Here is a 20,064-nt window from a genome sequence, read left to right on the forward strand (position 1 = left end):
TTGTTTGCCGCATTTCCTACATTAAGCAATGAGTACACTTCAAAAGTATTTAATTGGCTGCAGAGCCCTTTGGGATGTCCTGAGGTCATATATGTATAAATGCAAGTCTTTCTTTCTACATATATAAATCTAAGTTCTTTCCCAGTTTTAAGATGATAGCATCTTCCATTTATTTAGTGCCTTTCACATCCTCCAGACATCCCAAAGCTCTACACAGCCAATGAAATACTTTTTGAAAATGCTGGCAAATGCAACAGCCAATCACATCTTTTTTTTGGTATTATAGTTCCATTTAATTCAAGCAGACTTGTGCAAGGGAAAAAAAGGCAATTTTCTTCCCCCTCTCTTTTTTGCTGACTTTCTCTCCTGACTTGTTGCTGTGATACGGTCCCACAGCTGCCAACACTCCTCCAGTAACTGTACCAAGTAGTCATTCTTCGGCTGTTTAGATGCAGCCAGCTTCCCACACGGCCACCAACAACACCACAGCAAACTTGCTGGTCTGCCTACGGCAAATGTACCCACAGCAAATCCAACAACTTGGTGGTGCCAAAAGTCGGGTGAGTGAGGCCTATGCTCAGGAGCTTTTGGCCTTTAACACGGTGGTGATGGACACGTCTAGATGGCGGCTGGTCGCAGGATTGGTCAGGCACCAAGTGCATCAAAGCCAAGCCTGTCTTTGTGTTCCCACCCAATGGCCACAAGAGACCCAATATAAATTGACACCATTGAAAACGACAGCAATACCACCCAGTTGGGATCAGCTATCCGATCTGTAATACGATGCATGTGTTACTGGACTAGTAATCTAGAGGCCGAGAATCTCAGAGAAATTGAGTTGATATCCCATCATAGCAGTTTGAGAATTTGACTTCAGTTTTTAAATAATCTTCAAATCCACTAATGCCCTTTAAGGAAGGAAACCTGCCTTGCAGACGAGGTTCAGTGGGTAGCACCCTTGCCTCAGAGTCAGCAGGTTGTGGGTTCAAGTCCCACTTCAGAGACTTGAGAAAAAAATATGGCCGACCGTGTCTTTCGGGTGAGACGTTAAACTGAGGCTCCGTCTGCCCTCTCAGGTGGATGTAAAACATCCCACGGTACTATTAGGAAGAAGAGCATGGAAGTTCTCTCCGATGTCCTGGCCAATATTTATCCCTCGATCAACATCACTAAAAACAGATTATCTGGTCATTATCACATTGCTGTTTGTGGGAGATTGCTATGTGCAAATCAGCTGCTGCCTTTCCTGCATTACAATAGTGACTACACTTCAAAAGTACTTAATTGACTGTGAAGCTCTTTGGTATAAAGTGCAGTATAAATGCAAGTTCTTTCTATCTTTCTGTGACACCGGTGCCTGACTGTTAGCTGCCCTCTTATTGGTCTTAACAAGTCAGATCAAATTGCTGGCAGCGGTTCAAGACGGAGATCCACCACCACCTTAGCAGGGCAACTATGGCTGGCTAATAAATGCCAGTGATACCCACGTCCAGAGAAAGAGAGAGAAGGAAGCAGCATTTATTTGCACTGCTAAAATAAGCCACACCCTGAAGTTTCACAGGTATGTGTAACTGGAACCGCCCAGCCCAAGGTCTGACTGACTTTGCAAATTGTAACTCGATCCACTTTGACTTCCTGAAGCGACAGAGGACAGAGCTCACCAGAAGACAGCCAGGGCCAGCCAAAGTGCCTTACCCCAGTCCAAGTACATCCGTCCCCGAGCCAAAGTTCCTTATCCCAATCCGTACATCCCTCCCCCAGCCAAAGTACCTTACCCCAATCCGTGCATGCCTCACCCAACCGAAGTGCCTTACCTCAGCGCAAGTACATCCCCCACCCCTCACCCCACCATAGATGGGGCAGGCATTGTGTATGGATTGATAACAGGTTTATTGTGTATGAAGTGAATAGTGACAGTGTTGTGACTTCTGGATATTATCCACTCCAACGATATCCCTTGTAGGGGGTTGGAAGAACGTGATGCTTCTTCCCGGAGTTCCCTCTCCCCCTCCGATCCCCCATCCCCCCCACCACCACCCATATCTCTCTCCTCCGCACCCCCCCCGCCAGCCTATCACGCTCTCTCTCTCTCTTCCCCCCCACCCCAGCCACACACACTCTCTCTCTCTCTCTCTCTCTCTCCTCCCCCCTCAGTCTCTCTCTCTCTCCCCCCAGTCTCTCTCTCTCTCCCCCACCCAGTCTCTCTCTCTCTCTCTCTCCCCTCCGCACCCCCAGCCACTCTCCCTCTCACCCCAGTCTCTCTCTCTCTCTCTCACCCCCACTCTCCCCACACAATCTCTCTCTCTTTCCCCCGCCCCCCAGTCTCTCTCTCCCACTCCCTCCTCCAGTCTCTCTCCCCCACTCCTTCCCACAGTCTCTCTCTCTCTCTCTCTCTCTCTCTCTCCCCCCACTCCCTCCCCCCAGTCTCTCTCTCTCTCTCTCTCCCCCACTCTCTCCCCCAGTCTCTCTCTCTCTCTCCCCACTCCCTCCCCCAGTCTCTCTCTCTCTCCCACTCCCTCCCCCAGTCTCTCTCTCTCTCCCACTCCCTCCCCCAGTCTCTCTCTCTCTCCCACTCCCTCCCCCAGTCTCTCTCTCTCTCCCCACTCCCTCCCCCAGTCTCTCTCTCTCTCTCTCTCTCCCACTCCCTCCCCCAGTCTCTCTCTCTCTCTCCCCACTCCCTCCCCCAGTCTCTCTCTCTCTCCCCACTCCCTCCCCCAGTCTCTCTCTCTCTCCCACTCCCTCCCCCAGTCTCTCTCTCTCTCTCCCCACTCCCTCCCCCAGTCTCTCTCTCTCTCCCCACTCCCTCCCCCAGTCTCTCTCTCCCCCACTCCCTCCCCCAGTCTCTCTCTCTCTCTCCCCACTCCCTCCCCCAGTCTCTCTCTCTCTCCCACTCCCTCCCCCAGTCTCTCTCTCTCTCCCCACTCCCTCCCCCAGTCTCTCTCTCTCTCCCCACTCCCTCCCCCAGTCTCTCTCTCTCTCCCCACTCCCTCCCCCAGTCTCTCTCTCTCTCCCACTCCCTCCCCCAGTCTCTCTCTCTCTCCCACTCCCTCCCCCAGTCTCTCTCTCTCTCTCCCCACTCCCTCCCCCAGTCTCTCTCTCTCTCTCCCCACTCCCTCCCCCAGTCTCTCTCTCTCTCCCCACTCCCTCCCCCAGTCTCTCTCTCTCTCCCACTCCCTCCCCCAGTCTCTCTCTCTCTCTCCCCACTCCCTCCCCCAGTCTCTCTCTCTCTCCCACTCCCTCCCCCCCACCGCTCTCGACCACCACTGGCCCCCTCAGGCCCCACTGAGATCAGGTCGACAGTCTCGGGCCTCAGGTCCTGCTTCTCGGCAACACGTGGAATGAATGATTCGGGAGGGCGGGGCGGCGAAGCTTGATAGATGCCGCTCAACAAAAGCGCAGTACAAAGAGTTACATCATTTATATAATGTCTTTCACAGCCTCAGGATGTCTCGAAGCATTTTACAGTCTTAATAAAACCATCACAACTTGACCTTGATAGTAGCAGCAAGATTTAAACATTAAACATATTACAGCATTTCAAAACTGATTGCTATTGTCTTCTTTGAAATATTAAACTCCAGCATCTCACAGACACACTTCAGTACAAGTGGGACCTTGATAGTTCCCCTAGCCTTGTGCATTCCTCAGTTCAGATATATAGCCGCATCACGTATGCAGAGAAACAAAGAATTTGCGTTTATACATCCCCTATCAGGATGTTTCAAAATGCTTTACAGCCAATGAAGTGCTTTTGAAGTGTAGTCACTGTTGTGATGTAGGAAACACAGTAGCCAATTTGCGCACAGCAAGCTCCCACAAACAGCAGTGAGATAAAAAGCGGATAATCAGTTGTTTTTACTGATGTTGGTTGAGGAATAATTATTGGCCAGGATAACTCCCCTGCTCTTCTTCGAAATAGTGCCATGGGATCTTTTACGTCTACCTGAGGGGGCAGACGGAGCCTCGGTTCAACATCTCATCCAACAGATGAGGGAAGCAAAATAAAAATGAATCTTTTCACGTTTTATTTTGCAATTCAAATGTTACTGTGGCCTTTAAGTGGTTAACGGTTAAATAAATGGAAAATATATTCAAGTTCCATTCAAAGCCAGAAGAAAAACTGAAGCCATTTCAAATTGCTTCCGAAAGAATTTGAACTTGTTGATGTGTGCAATCATAGAAAGTGAATCAATCTTCATTCATGGTTCAGAATAAACATGCACAATGTGTAATCAATAGACCAGTCAAAGTCCAGAGACACTGACAACAGTTAGCAACAAAAAGACTAATGATGCAAGTCTTCAGAAAGCTGCACTGAAGAGGCAGTCTGGTACTTGCAAGGGGGAAGGGTGCCAGCATCTTTGCTCTGCCATCGATTCATGGCCTGTCACCTGTTTGCCTCAGTTAGGTGATTCTGCATCAGGTTGTCAACTAGGCCTCAGGCTGGAGTGCCTTGCAGGAATGCGGTATTCAATTGTAGCAACCAGAGGAGCATTGACCCAGTTAGCTTACAACCGGCACTGGCTGGTCACCAGGCATACCGTCTGAGAATGTCCCAGCCCCCAAATGGAGAAGGTTCCAGGCTAGGAGAAGGTACCAGTCCAGGTATGGTCTGCTGTCTGAGCCTGTCCCAGGCCCCCACATGTTGAAGGGTGGGGAGCCCTGAACCCTCCTTAAAACCCATCTAATATCTCCTTCTTTGCCGGGCCTTTTTTATTTCTTCCTTGCGCCCTTGTAAAATGAGTAAAGGGCTTTTTTCTACTATAGCAGTTGCGGCTCAGTGGGTAGCATGTAATTCAGAAGGGAACCAGTAGATGTCGTATATTTGGATTTCCAGAAGGCATTCGATAATGTGCAACTGGATGTTGTGTAATGAGAGGATTAATTAGCAATTTCGTTGTGCGAGGCCCCTTGGGGAAGAGTGACCATAATATGGTGGAATTCTACATTAGGATGGAGAATGAAACAGTTAATTCAGAGACCATGGTCCAGAACTTAAAGAAGGGTAACTTTGAAGGTATGAGGCGTGAATTGGCTAGGATAGACTGGCGAATGATACTAAAGGGGTTGACAGTGGATGGGCAATGGCAGACATTTAGAGATCGCATGGATGAACTACAACAATTGTACATCACTGTATGGCGTAAAAATAAAAAAGGGAAGGTGGCTCAACCGTGGCTATCAAGGGAAATCAGGGATAGTATTAAAGCCAAGGAAGTGGCATATAAATTGGCCAGAAATAGCAGCGAACCCGGGGACTGGGATAAATTTACAACTCAGCAGAGGAGGACAAATGGTTTGATTAGGACAGGGAAAATAGAGTACGAGAGGAAGCTTGCAGGGAACATTAAGACGGACTGCAAAAGCTTCTATAGATATGTAAAGAGAAAAAGGTTAGTAAAGACAAATGTAGGTCCCCTGCAGTCAGAATCAGGGGAAGTCATAACGGGGAACAAAGAAATGGCAGACCAATTGAACAAGTACTTTGGTTCGGTATTCACTAAGGAGGACACAAACAACCTTCCGGATATAAAAGGGGTCAGAGGGTCAAGTAAGGAGGAGGAACTGAGGGAAATCCTTATTAGTCGGGAAATTGTGTTGGGGAAATTGATGGGATTGAAGGCCGATAAATCCCCAGGGCCTGATGGACTGCATCCCAGAGTACTTAAGGAGGTGGCCTTGGAAATAGCGGATGCATTGACAGTCATTTTCCAACATTCCATAGACTCTGGATCAGTTCCTATGGAGTGGAGGATAGCTAATGTAACCCCACTTTTTAAAAAAGGAGGAAGAGAGAAAACAGGGAATTATAGACCGGTCAGCCTGACATCAGTAGTGGGTAAAATGATGGAATCAATTATTAAGGATGTCATAGCAGCGCATTTGGAAAGAGGTGACATGATAGGTCCAAGTCAGCATGGATTTGTGAAAGGGAAATCAGCTTGACAAATCTTCTGGAATGTTTTGAGGATGTTTCCAGTAGAGTGGACAAGGGAGAACCAGTTGATGTGGTGTATTTGGACTTTCACAAGGCTTTCGATAAGGTCCCACACAAGAGATTAATGTGCAAAGTTAAAGCACATGGGACTGGGGGTAGTGTGTTGACGTGTATTAAGAACTGGTTGTCAGACAGGAAGCAAAGAGTAGGAGTAAATGGGTACTTTTCAGAATGGCAGGCAGTGACTAGTGGGGTACCGCAAGGTTCTGTGCTGGGGCCCCAGCTGTTTACATTGTACATTAATGATTTAGACGAGGGGATTAAATGTAGTATCTCCAAATTTGCGGATGACAATAAGTTGGCTGGCAGTGTGAGCTACGAGGAGGATGCTATGAGGCTGCAGAGTGACTTGGATAGCTTCGGTGAGTGGGCAAATGCATGGCAGATGAAGTATAATGTGGATAAATGTGAGGTTATCCACTTTGATGGTAAAAACAGAGAGACAGACTAGTATCTGAATGGTGACAGATTAGGAAAAGGGTAGGTGCAATGAGACCTGGGTGTCATGGTACATCAGTCATTGAAGGTTGGCATGCAGGTACAGCAGGCGGTTAAGAAAGCAAATGGCATGTTGGCCTTCATAGCGAGGGGATTTGAGTACAGGGGCAGGAATGTGTTACTACAGTTGTACAGGGCCTTGGTGAGGCCACACCTGGAGTATTGTGTACAGTTTTGGTCTCCTAACTTGAGGAAGGACATTCTTGCTATTGAGGGAGTGCAGCGAACGTTCACCAGACTGATTCCCGGGATGGTGGGACTGACATATCAAGAAAGACTGGATCAACTGGGCTTGTATTCATTGGAGTTCAGAAGAATGAGAGGGGATCTCACAAAAGCGTTTAAAATTCTGACGGGTTTAGACATGGTAGATGAAGGAAGAATGTTCCCAATGTTGGGGAAGTCAAGAACCAGGGGTCACAGTCTAAGGATAAGGAGTAAGCCATTTAGGACCGAGATGAGGAGAAACTTCTTCACCCAGGGAGTGGTGAACCTGTGGAATTCTCTACCACAGAAAGTTGTTGAGGCCAATTCACTAAATATATTCAAAAAGGAGTTAGATGTAGTCCTTACTACTTGGGGGATCAAGGGATATGGCGAGAAAGCAGGAATGGGGTACTGAAGTTGCATGTTCAGCCATGAACTCATTGAATGGCGGTGCAGGTTCGAAGGGCCGAATGGCCTACTCCTGCACCTATTTTCTATGTTACTGCACAAGGTAAGAGCTCAGGGGTTGGGGATAATATATTAGCATGGATAGAGGATTGGCTAACTAACAGAAAACAGAGAGTCGGGATAAATGGATCATTTTCCAGTTGGCAAACTGTAAATAGTGGGGTGCCGCAGGGATCGGGGCTGGGACCTCAACTATTTACAATTTATATTAATGACTTGGATGAAGTTACCGAGTGTAATGTAGCCAAATTTGCTGATGATACAAAGATAGGTGGGAAAGCAAGGTCTGAGGAGGACGCAAAGAATCTGCAAAGGGATATAGATAGGCTCAGTGAGTGGGCAAAAATTTGGCAGATGGAGTATAATGTGGGAAAATGTGAGGTTATCCACTTTGGTAGGAAAAATAAAAAAACAAATTATTATTTAAATGGGGAGAGATTACAAAATGCTGCAGTACAGAGGGACCTGGGGGTCCTTTTACATGAAACACAAGAAGTTAAGATGCAGGTACAGCAAATAATTAGGAAGGCAAATGGAATGTTGGCATTTATTGCAAGGGGGATGGAGTATAAAAGTAGGGAAGTCCTGCTACAACTGTTTGTGAGACCACACCTGGAATACTGCATACAGTTTTGGTCTCCTTATTTCAGGAGGCATATATTTGCATTGGAGGCAGTTCAGAGAAGGTTCACGAGGTTGATTCCTGAGATGAAGGGGATGTCTTATGAGGAAAGGTTGAGCAGGTTGGGCCTCTCCTCATTTGGAGATTAGAAGAATGAAAGATGATCTTATTGAAACATATAAGATTCTGAGAGGAATTGACAGGGTAGACCCAGAGTGTATGTTTCCCCTTGTGTGGGAATCTAGAACTAGGGGGCATAGTTTGAGAATAAGGGGTTGCCCATTTAAAACGGAGATGAGGAGGAATTTCTTATCTCAGAGAGTCGTGAATCTTTGGAATTCTGTACCCCAGAGAGCTGTGGAGGCTGGGTCATTGAATAGATTTGTGGATATAGAGATATTTTTGAATGATAAGGGAGTCAAGGGTTATGAGGAGCGGGCAGGCAAGTGGAGTTGAGACCAAGATCAGATCAGCCATGAACTTATTGAATGGCGGAACAGGCGCGAAGGGCCGAATGGCCTACTCCTGCTCCTAATTCTTATCTTCTTATGTTCTTATGTAAAATAGTCTGCTCCCTGGTTGATTCCACAACGTATTGTTCCAAGAAACGATCCCGAATACAGTCGATGAACTCGTCCTCAAGGCTACCTTTGCCAATTTAATTTGTCTAATCCATACGAAGAGTAAAATCGCCCATGATTATTGCAGTACCTTTCTTACAAGCCCCCGTTATTTCTTGATTTATACTCTGTCCTCCAGTGTAGCTACTGTTTGGGGCCTATAGACTACTCCCACCAGTGACTTCTTTCCCTTATTATTTCTTATTTCTAACCAAACTGATTCTACATCTTGATTTTCTGAGCCAATATAATTTCTCACTAACGCACTGATCTCCTCCTTTAGGAACAGAGCTACCCCACCTCATTTTTCTTTCTGTCTATCCTTCCAAAATGTCAAATACTCCTGTATATTCAGTTCCCAACTACGTCTCTATAATGGCTATCAAATCCGCTGTCAAATCATAACCATTTATTTCTATTCGTGCCGTCAACTCATCTATCTTGTTACAAATGCTGCGTGCATTCAGATAAAGAGCTTTTAATTTTGTCTTTTTACCATTTTTCCCTACTCTGACTCTACTTTCTATGTTTATATGCTCTGTCCCTTCCTGTCACACTCTGGTTATCATTACCGTTATCACGACCCTGCACTATTGCCTTCTCCTTTCTCTTTGAATTTTTAAATTTCCCCTCACCTGAACTCTTCCCCCAATATTTAGTTTAAAGCCCTATCTACAGCCTTAGTTATTCGATTCACCAGGACACTGGTCCCAGCATGGTTCAAGTGAAACCTGTCCCAACAGAACAGCTCCCTCTTACCCCAGTGTTGGTGCCAGTGCCCATGAACCGAAACCCATTTCTCCCATACCAGTCTAAGAGCCAGATGACCAAAAGCTTGATCAAAGAAGTAGGTTTTAAGGGACATTTTGAAGGAGGAAAGAGAGGTAGAGAGGCAGAGAGGTTTAGGCAGGGAATTCCAGAACTTAAGGCACGGCCACCAATGGCTGAGCAATTATAATCAGGGATGCTCAAGAGGGCGGAATTAGAGGAGCGCAGACATTTTGTGCGGTTGTGGGGCTGGAGGAGATGACAAAGATTGGGAGGAGCGAGGCCATGGAGGAATTAAAAAACACGGATGAGAATTTTAAAATTGAGGCATAGCTTAATCGGAAGCCAGTGTAGGTCAGTGAGCACAGGGGTGATGGGTGAGGGGGGACTTGGTGCGAGATAGGACATGGGCAGCCGAGTTTTGAGGCAACCTCTAGTTTACGTAGGGTAGAATGTGGAAGGCCAGCCAGGAGTGTGTTGGTACAGTCAAGTCTAAAGGTAACAAACGCATGGATGAGGGCTTCAGCAGCGGGTGAGCTGAGACAAGGGCGGAGACGAGCGATGTTACAGAGGTGGAAATAGACAGTCTTAGTTATGCTGTGGATATGTGATCGAAAGCTCATTTCAGGGTCAAATATGACACCAAGTTTGCGAACAGTCTGGTTCAGCCTCAGACAGAAGTTAGGGAGAGGAACGGAGTTTGTGGTGGGGACAGAAAACAATAGCTTCGGTCTTCCCAATATTCAACTGGGGAAAATTTCTGCTCATCCAGAACTGGATGTCGGACAAGCAGTCTGACAATTGAGAGACCATGGAGGGGTCGAGAGAAGTGGTAGTGAGGTAGAGCTGGGTGTCATCAGTGTACATATGGAAACTGATGCTGTGTTTTCAGATGATGTCATCACGGGCCAACATGCAGATGAGAAATAGGAGGGGGCCAAGGATAGATCCTTGGGGGACACCAAATATAACAATGCGGGGGTGGGAAGAGAAGCTGTTGCAGCTGATTCTCTGGCTACGAGAGATTTCAGCACAAAATCCAGGCTGATGCTCCAGTGCTGCACTGTTGGAGGTGCTGTCTTTCAGATGAGACATTAAACCGAGGCCCCTTCTGCCCTCCAAGGTGGGCATAAAAGATTCCACAGCCACTATTTCGAAGTAGAGCAGGCTTTTCTCCCTGGTAACCTGAGCAATATTTATCCCTCAAACAACATCGCTAAAAACAGATTATTTGGTTCTTCTCTCATTTCTCTTTGTGGGCGCTGCCACACTTCCTACATTATAACAGTGATTACATTTCAAAAAGTACTGCACTGGCTGTGTATTGCTTTGCAACCTTCTATGGTTGCATAAGGCGCTATATAAATGCGAGTTATTTCTTTCTATACAAAAAGCAAGCTGCTGTAGTTAATACAAAAAGAACGGCACCAATACCTCTGAGTGGGTGTCGCGTATTCTCATTCACTGCAGTGTTCAGAAACATGCTCTGGCCATGCTTCACTTTGAACCCGCTCTGGTTATTGCAAACACTTTGTCGTCCTGAACACTATTAACAGACTGCGGGCTCTTTGTTTCACGACAGTCCCTCTGGGGCTAATAAGCAAAGCAACAAATGTGTTTACTGTACATCATTCCTGGCCTGTCACGCTCAAAATATCATCCCATATAAACAATCACAGCATTTGAATGGCGAGTAACTGACTATTCCAGGGGAGGCACAGAGCGTCTTTTGTCATCGAAAGGGCTCTCACACAGAAACAATGTTATTGTCGACGCCAATTCAAACTGATTGTAGCAGGGCTGTAATTGCCTGTGAAAGCTCCTCGGGTGCTGTTGCAATATCACACATGCCCAAATATTCCGTGTGTTCCACAGGGGAGTTGCACATGTTTCTTTTTACCCCTTCGCCGTCCGAGCTCAGTCAGGTTGCATTCTCATCGCCTTGTTCAGTGCAAGGCTGAAGGTGTTGCCGTTTTCAATAGGCTGTGCTGTTGAGGAGGTCCTGACTTAATCATCCTCGACTCCGAGGGACTGCCTATGATATGATGATGATGACCTTGGGAGTGCTGGGGTATTGTTTTTAAAAAGGAGAGTTACTGTTCAGAAACAAGTCTTTCCACTTAGTGAACAAAATCTGCAGGTTCATTAGCTCATGTGTGTGTGAGTGTGTATGTGTGTGAGAGTGTGGCAGTGTGGCAGTGAGTGAGAGTGAGTGAGTGTGAGAGAGAGAGAGAGCGAGAGAGTGTGAGAGTGAGAGTGTGAGAGAGAGAGAGAGAGAGAGAGAGAGAGAGAGAGAGAGGTGTGTGTGTGTGTGTGTGTGTGTGTGTGTGAGAGAGAGAGAGAGAGAGAGAGTGTGAGAGAGAGAGTGTGAGTGTGAGTGCGAGAGAGAGAGTGAGAGAGAGTGAGAGAGAGAGAGAGAGAGAATGTATGTGTGTGAGAGAGAGAGAGAGAGAGAATGAGAATGAGAGAGAGAGAGAGAGTGAGGGGGAAAGAGTGTGTGCACGCGTCTGTGTTCAAAAATAGAAACAGTGACATTCAAGCTGGCATGGTGCCCAGCAGCTTTCTGGTGGCAGACTAAATGGGACGGCTACTCACCGCTAAATGCACGCTACCCCAGCTCCTGAGGGTACGTGTCGAACAAGGAGGTCTATAGCCCCACAGACCGAGAACATTTACTGCAAAGTTCCCAATAAGATGGGTTCATTCTATTCATCGGGATAATCCAGCGCTGATAATTAGTACACAGCAGACAAACTCCCTCTCGAAGGACGAACGCAGCCATCAATTGTTTTGCTAATTAAGATGAATATTACCCTTGCGAAATGAACCAAAGTTTGCATGACACCAAAGCGCACCCCTTCCATTCCGACCCCCCCACCCCCCGACCCCCGAGAAAGATCCATGATATTAAACAATATTTGCTTTACTTTTTCAGCCACGATAAGAATTATGTCAGCGAAGATTCATAACCAGCCCCCGCGCGATCATTCACTGTCTATAGGTGATTCTCGCCATTTAATTTATGATGTAGGCACATCTTTTTTATAAAACGCAGATCTGCAACTTACCACGTTTAGAGGTTGAGGGCCTCAGCATCCTGTTGGAATGTCGAACAGTCCTGCAAAGCAGAGAAGACAAATAGGTATGAAAGGTTAATCCGAGTGACAGTCAGCTTCAATATATGAAACCTTCGTGTGTGCATATATATTACGCACAACAACAGTTACTGAGAGCTTTCCAGTTACGAGTACAGTGACGTGTCTGGGCAACATACTTCACAATCGTTAATGAATACATATTAACCTGTTGCTTCATACAAAAGCAGCCCCTTCAGATCCTCGAGCCTGTTTCACCAATCATAGGGACAGGAGTGGGCCATTCAGCCCCTCGAGCCCGTTCCACCAATCATAGGACAGGGGTGGGTCATTCAGCCCCTCGAGCCTGTTCCACCAATCGTAGGGACAGGGGTGGGCCATTCAGCCCCTCGAGCCTGTTCCACTAATCGTAGGGACAGGGGTGGGCCATTCAGCCCCTCGAGCCTGTTCCACCAATCATCGGGACAGGAGTGGGCCATTCAGCCCCTCGAGCCTATTCCACCAATCATAGGACAGCGGTGGTTCATTCAGCCCCTTGAACCAGTTCCACCAATCATCGGGACAGGGGTGGGTCATTCAGCCCCTCGAGCCTATTCCACCAATCATAGGACAGGGGTGGGTCATTCAGCCCCTTGAACCTGTTCCACCAATCATCAGGACAGAGGTGGGTCATTCAGCCACTCGAGCCTGTTCCACCCATCATAGGACAGGGGTGGGTCATTCAGCCCCTCGAGCCTGTTCCACCATTCAATTAGATCATGTATGATTTGTATCTCGACTCCATCTACCCAATTTGTTTCCATATCCCTTAATGCCCTCACCAAAGATCCTGTTACAATGCAATTGCAACAAACTGCATCTGTCTCGTTGTGGTATGTGTAAGTGCACAGACAAGAGTGTGATTCTGTGCCGAGGTCTGAAGAGGGCAGTACGCTCTGTCGGTTCCTGCTGCTGCAGCAAGCCCCGATTGAACAACGCACAGGCAAACAGGGCTGGAGAGCAGCAAGTGCCTTAGTCAGCTCTTCCCAGCACAGGGAAACAAGAGGCAAAACATTTCTGTGCAGGCTAAAGGTCGAGTCAAGGAGAAAGAGTGCACTGTGGAACTCAGCCAGAAGCAATGTGACGCGAGAGGCTGAGAGACAATCGAGTTAACATTCGCTCCAAGAAGTACTGTGTTTTTTTTAAAAATCAATATTATTGTGGATCGTATCTATCTGTAGTAGTAAAATGAGTGTCACAAAACGGGCTAGATTTAATTAACTCACTACTTGCACATTTCATCACTTATTGCTATGGTAACGTTCAGTTGCTCAGCAGCCTGGCAGGCTTGAATCAGATCGTTGTAGTCCTCTTTCAGTACTGCAGGAATGTGGTTGAATTTACAGCCAAGACTTGATCCCACTGATAACTCCCACTAATTTAGTGCTGGCTCTTGTTAAACAACAAAATATATAAATGAATTTACACAATCGAGGAGGCCTGATGACAAAAGGATACAGGCCGAGACCAGACATTCCTCATGCAACCAAAAAGGGACTCGTGGTCCACTGATAGACAAATACAAATTATTTTTGGGCTAAGGCCTTTATCATAAAACATCGCAAGGTGCTTCACAGCTTCGGTATCAGACAAAATTTGACACCAAACCACATAAGGAGATATTAGGGCAGATGACCAAAAGCTTGGTCAAAGAGATAGGTTTTAAGGAGCGTCTTAGAGGCGGAGAAGTTTAGGAAGGGAACTCCAGAGCTTTGACAGCTGAAGGCACGGTTCGGCACTGAGAATTTACATTTTCATTTCTCTAAGCCCCTTTTGTGACTCTTTTTCTCATCAAAACTGTGATAATTGGTTTTCGAGCTGGTTCCTGACACAGCCCAATACTTTCTCTTCGGGAAAGCGACCCCTGCTGCTTTGAGTTGCGCACCAGCCCTCCCGAGCCACTAACTAGAATTATTGGATTAGCGGAGGAGGCAGGTTTACTCTGTGCACGTTCCAGCTAACCAGAATGGAATGGTTTGTAAATTTCATGACAGTTCATGCTTCCTGAGATAATGAAAGGGATACAAAAGGTTTCCAGGCGAGGGAGAGGAAGGGGGAGGGTGTGGTGAGAAAGACCAGCGTTAAGCCTTTTCGATGCCCTAAGTAGGTCGCTTTTTAAACATTTAGCCACAATCGGGTCTCTTGCATGGTGCATCATTGTCGCCTCAAACAAGGATCCAGATTGGAACACATTCTCTGGTGGCGCAGCACAGCAGGTCTGCTGGCAAACATTTTGTACATGAGCTGGGGTGTGTGAGGGAGAATAAACTACACAGGCTGCATTAGCAGCCAACCTCAAAAGGAAGAAAGAGCACTTCACAGAAGCAACATCACCAAAGAAAGAGATAGAGCTCGAGTTGTAAGCCGACAGACTTCACTCGGGGAAAGGTGCTGGCTAGAATCAAAACACTCATCGTCCACAAGGCAATGTCTTCCTTGCAGAAGTGAGGAGGCTGCTGAGGCATTGCAACAGGGCCGCAAGAACTCTAAATGACTGGACCAGATCTTTGCCGCCTCTTTGGGTGGTCCCTAAATTTGACAAATCCCACAGGTTACGCCATCCCATTAAGAGAGTGGTGGGGAGGACAGGAGAGATCTCTTCCAACAAAAGGAATGTCCCAGCTACACGCAGAGATCATTGTCTCACTTAAGGAAAGAGTAAACATTGGAAGCAGAGGAAGAGTATGGGGCTCTTATCATCATCATAGGCAGTCCCTCGAAATCGAGGAAGACTTGCTTCCACTCTAAAAATGAGTTCTTAGGTGACTGTATAGTCCAACACGAGAATTACAGTCTCTGTCACAGGTGGGACAGACAGTCGGTGAAGGAAAGGGTGGGTGGGGAGTCTGGTTTGCCGCACGCTCCTTCCGCTGCCTGCGTTTGATTTCTGCATGCTCTCGGCGATGAGACTCGAGGTGCTCAGCGCCCTCCTGGAAGCACGTCCTCCACTTCGGGCAGTCTTTGTCTGGGGACTCCCATGTGTCGGTGGGGATATTGCACTTTATCAGGAAGGCTTTGAGGTTGTCCTTGAAACGTTTCCTCTGCCCACCTGGGGCTCGAGTGTCGTATAGGAGTGCTGAGTAGAGCGATTGCTTTGGGAGTCTTGTGTCAGGCGTGCGAAGAATGTGGCCCGCCCAACGGAGCTGGTCGAGTGTGGTCAGTGCTTCTATGCTGGGGATGTTGGCCTGATCGAGGACGCCAACGTTGGTGCGTCTGTCCTCCCAGGGGATTTGCAGGATCTTGCAGAGACATCATTGGTATGGGGCTCGAGGGGTCAGGGATCAGTTTCAGATTGCTCTGGCAAAGAGCCGGCACAAACTCGATTGGGGCTGAACGGCCTCCTCCAGTGCCAGTGTCTGTGCAACTCCTCAAAGAAAAGCAAGGTACTGCTGGAAATCTGAAATAAAAACAGAAAATGCTGGAAACGCTCAGCATCTGTGGAACGAGAAACAGAGTTCACGGTTCTGGTTGATGACCTTTCGTCAGAACTGTAACGTTAACTCGGTATGTCTCTCCACAGATGCTGCCTGCGGAGTACTTCCTGCATTTGCTATGGTACTTCTTGGTTCACTTGCTCTCCCAACTCACTACCCTACTCCCTCTTGCATTTTCTGTTTCCATAATTTCCCGAGGGTAGATTGCTCCATGTGCTCGGCATCCTCTTGTAAAATCTAAACTGCCTGGTTCACCCTCCCTCTAATGGAATCGATGCAGTGCTGCTTTGTAAAACAGGACAACTTGGACTGATCACTGTGATGTCACTGAGCTCAGCATGTGTACTAATGATCTATAGGAAAAGGAGTAAACTTTTACTTTTATATTGGGCTTGTGTTGCCGCCAGTGGAGTGGGAGCATGTTTGGCTCTAAAGCAAAAAAATCATTGGTTCAGGTCCAATGTCAGGGCTTCGGCACATAATGTAGGCTGATTTCTCAGTGTGCATACTGAAGGAACGTGCACTGTCGAAGGTGCCACCTTTCGGATAAGCTATTAAACTGAGGCCCCATCTATTCTCTCGGGTAGACATGAAAGATCATATAGCACTTTTTCGAAGAAGAGCAGGGGAGTTCTCTCTGGTGTCCTAGCCAATATTTATCCCTCAACCAACATAATTAAAACAGATTGTCTGGTCATTATCACATTGCTGTTTGTAGGAGCTTGCTTGTGTGCAAATTGGCTGCCGCATTTCCCACATTACAACAGTGACTACACTCCAAAAAGTACTTCCTTGACTGTAAAGTGCTTCGAGATGTGTGGTGGTCGTGAAAGGGGCTATATAAATCCAAGTCCTTCTTTACAAAGTAACAGTGACTACACTACGGAAGTAACACATTGGCTGTGAATTACTCTGGGATGCCCTGAGCATTTGAAGGGCATGATATTAATTCTTCATCCGAGTGCTATATATCACAAAATGCTCCCCCCAGACACAACACAAGTGTGGAAAGAATCCATATTTTTAATTTTAAGATGCATTCTTATTCCTCTTCAACGTAATCCAACAAATGTTTTCAGAAATATATAACGGGCCATAATTTGCGGCCCCTATGGGTGCATACGGGGTGCCCACATGCCCGGAGGGGCCACACAAGTTACGGGTTTAGGTATGCACTGCACGTGCGCTAAAACCCGGAACTTGCAATCTCTCAATAATTTTCAGAGGGGCCTCTGCCAGCGGAGAGTTGGGTAATTTGCCCAATGTAAGAGTTTTAAAGAACAGAAAAATAAAATTTTACCATTTACACATTAAGCATCCTGTGCAATAAAGCAAGTTTATTTTTAGCCCCGTTAAAACATGTAGATTTATTTTTCAATTTAAAAAAAAAGATTTAATTAAATGCCATTTTAATGAATTTTAAATATGTATTTATTTATTTATTTGATGTGTCGAGGTATTTTTTTATGTGATGCCCATTCATACTTTTGGACTTTCCATCCATACGCAATCCCCATAAGCGTGAACGGGGATTCCCTTCTTTCATTGGTGGGGGCGGCCTACTTGATCCCAGGGGTGTTTGCGAACCGCATGCTCCCCTAGGATACGTGGGACTCTTACGCAGGCCTACGCAGAGAGGCCCAGGAACACAAGTCTCCAAACTTCCGAGACCATCAAGTAGGTTCGTAGATTTTTTGCAGGTCGGGGGCATCCGCCCGTGGAAACCCTCCGACCGCAAATTCAGCCCCACCATATTCCGTGGTATGATCTAATATCTCAAGCTCTACATGAATAAATGCTACACACACATTTTCAATCCCATTCTTGTGTGACAACATCATGGGACAACTGCACTTCACCAAGGTTTACCACTTTCCCTCGGTGAGACTTTAACCCGAGACCCTGTCTGCCCTCTCAGGTAATCGTAAAAGATTCAATTTTTCCCCAGTGTCCTAGTCAATAGTATTAGGCAGTCCCTCGTATCGAGGATGGCCCGCTTCTACACAAAAAGGGATGAGTTCACAGGTGTTTCGATGAGGGACCTGACATTCTAGGTCCCGAACTACATACTGTAGGATGGAAGATGCCTGTGCTTGGATTCTTTTAACGCGGGATGGCTGTTGCACACCAGCCACCACACGGGCTTGACAGAGCTAGGTCTTGATTCAGTGGCAAAGGTTAACCAAGGACGACTGGAGACCTGCTCTGCTGTACACACATGCTCCTACTATCCATAGATCACAGCGTGGGCTGGCCCGTGCTGCTCCTGGGCCCTCGCCTCTCCTGGGCCCCGATCACCGATGCTTCTGGGCCCCGATCTCTTACCGCTCCTCCACCCCGATCAAAAATGGAGCAGTCAGTAACAGGACATCCAGCAGTCTCTTCTTATCTTGGAGACATCAAATATCGACACTCTGTTATTTGAAATATCAAAATACTAAACTCCAGCCCAGTTGAAGGGTTATTATCAGCAGAAACAAATGCCAACTAACAGAATGAGCAGAGTCAATATTTGTCCCTCAATCAACAGCATTCAAAAAAAAAACAGATGATTTGGTCATTACCACATATAGGTTTGTGGGCGCTTGCTGCACATAAATTGGCTGCCACGTTTCCTATACTCAAACAGTAACTACTCTTCCAAAGTGGTTGTTAAGTGCTTTTGGGGTACCGTGAGGTTATGAAAAGCATTGTATAAGCTACGCCTCGATTTCAAAATTCTCATCCTTATTTTCAAATCCCTCCATGGCCTCGCCCCTCCCTATCTCTAATCTCCTCCAGCCCCACAACCCCCTGAGATGTCTGCATTCCTCTAATTCTGCCCTCTTGGGCATCCTTGATTATAATCGCTCAAACATTGGTGGTCGTGCCTTCTGTTGCCTAGGCCCCAAGCTCTGGAACTCCCTGCCTAAACCTCTCTATCTCTCTTTCATCCTTCAAGACGCTCCTTAAAACATACCTCTTTGACCAAGCTTTTGGTCACCTGGGCTAATTTCTATTTATATGGCTCGGCATCAAATTTTTATCGCATAATACTCCTGTGAAGCGTCTTGGAACATTTCACGACGTTAAAGGTGCTATATAAGTACAAGTTGTTGTTGTATAAATGCAAGTTCTTTCTTTCTAACTTATCCAGATATGAAGAGCGCCGGATTTCAAACATTCCCGTGCAGGTGACCCTGCTGCAAATATTTCTGCCCACACACACCCGAGGCCTTCCGGACAGCGTCAAGCTTCCCAAAGGAGACTAGCGCGACATTTGCAGCAAACAAGACTGTCGCTCCACAGAGCGACAGAAATAACTGGTTCTAAATAGTTGCTGGCAAGTCAACAAAGGGTAGAATGTAAAATGCTGGAGACAGCGTGCTACTGGGCCGCTGTGTAGTTGGCCCTGATTGGAGGGAAACCTGACTACCTTGCAGATCACCCTGGCAACACCCTTGTGGATTCCCCCCCCCCCCCCCTGCCCCGCCCCAATCTTCCTAAACCTACAATGTACGGAGTGGGGAACAATATAGAAACGGTTCTCTTGCTGTTTGTTGGATCTGGCTCGATAAAATCCGAAATCCTGTTGAGATTCCACTTGAGAAAGCAAAACACGTGAAAATATTTCACTCGCAACTGCGAATCATGTCTCAAGGCCAGTGCCACTTAATTCCATTGTGGTAATGAATAGACGCAGCTACGGAAACAATCAGCTATTCAGAGTATACATGCCAACTCTCACGCTGAGTAATTATACATAGTGCCGGCATTCAAATTAATGAAGGTTGATTTCTTTGTGCCTCTACACACAGCTCACCTCCCCCAGTCTTGCTCTCGCATGAAGCCGTCACCTTAGATTCGAGATGACAGGGTTCCTCGCTAGCCCTCTCGACAAAGCAAACATTCCACCACACAGCAAATTAAGCAATCCTCCCTCGGAAGGACGCACGACAATAGATGCATGTAATTTACTTCCCAACAAGATTTCTGCACCCAACCTAAAGCACGGGTAATTTGTAGGGTTCTTAACCTGCAATTATCTCCAATAATAATGTAAATAAACACAAATCACTGATTTAACTGCCTGCCTCAAAACACTGGTTGATTAAAGGTTAAAGGCAATACTGAGCAGATTATTTATGCTGATCTGCCCGTGCTCCAAGCTATTAAAGCTGCTCCATGTCCGCCACTCACTTTCTGCATTTAAAAAAATACACAATCACTAGTAAATGCTATGGAAAGATTCCACTTGTGTCCACTGGTACTTAAAGGGACCAGCATTACAGAAGAGAGTGCAATAGTGCAATGCCACCATGCATTCATACCACTG

General features: G+C 46.8%; 1 protein-coding gene across 6 annotated transcripts in view; it reads right to left on the minus strand.

Annotated features, from left to right (window-relative positions):
* adgrl2a (adhesion G protein-coupled receptor L2a) overlaps positions 1–20,064 on the minus strand; it is a 544,699-nt gene that overhangs the window by 467,083 nt on the left and 57,552 nt on the right. For 4 of the 6 annotated variants that reach the window (XM_070886520.1, XM_070886511.1, XM_070886513.1 and 1 more), the window contains exon 2: positions 12,250–12,299. The gene's annotated coding sequence lies outside the window, so the exon portion shown is untranslated. Of the gene's footprint in view, positions 1–10,615; positions 10,640–12,249; positions 12,300–19,551; positions 19,605–20,064 lie in introns of those variants that run through there. The other 2 variants (XM_070886512.1, XM_070886517.1) reach the window with 2 other exon arrangements.

The sequence above is a fragment of the Pristiophorus japonicus genome, chromosome 8, assembly GCF_044704955.1.
Source record: "Pristiophorus japonicus isolate sPriJap1 chromosome 8, sPriJap1.hap1, whole genome shotgun sequence".
NCBI classification, from domain to species: Eukaryota; Metazoa; Chordata; class Chondrichthyes; family Pristiophoridae; genus Pristiophorus; species Pristiophorus japonicus.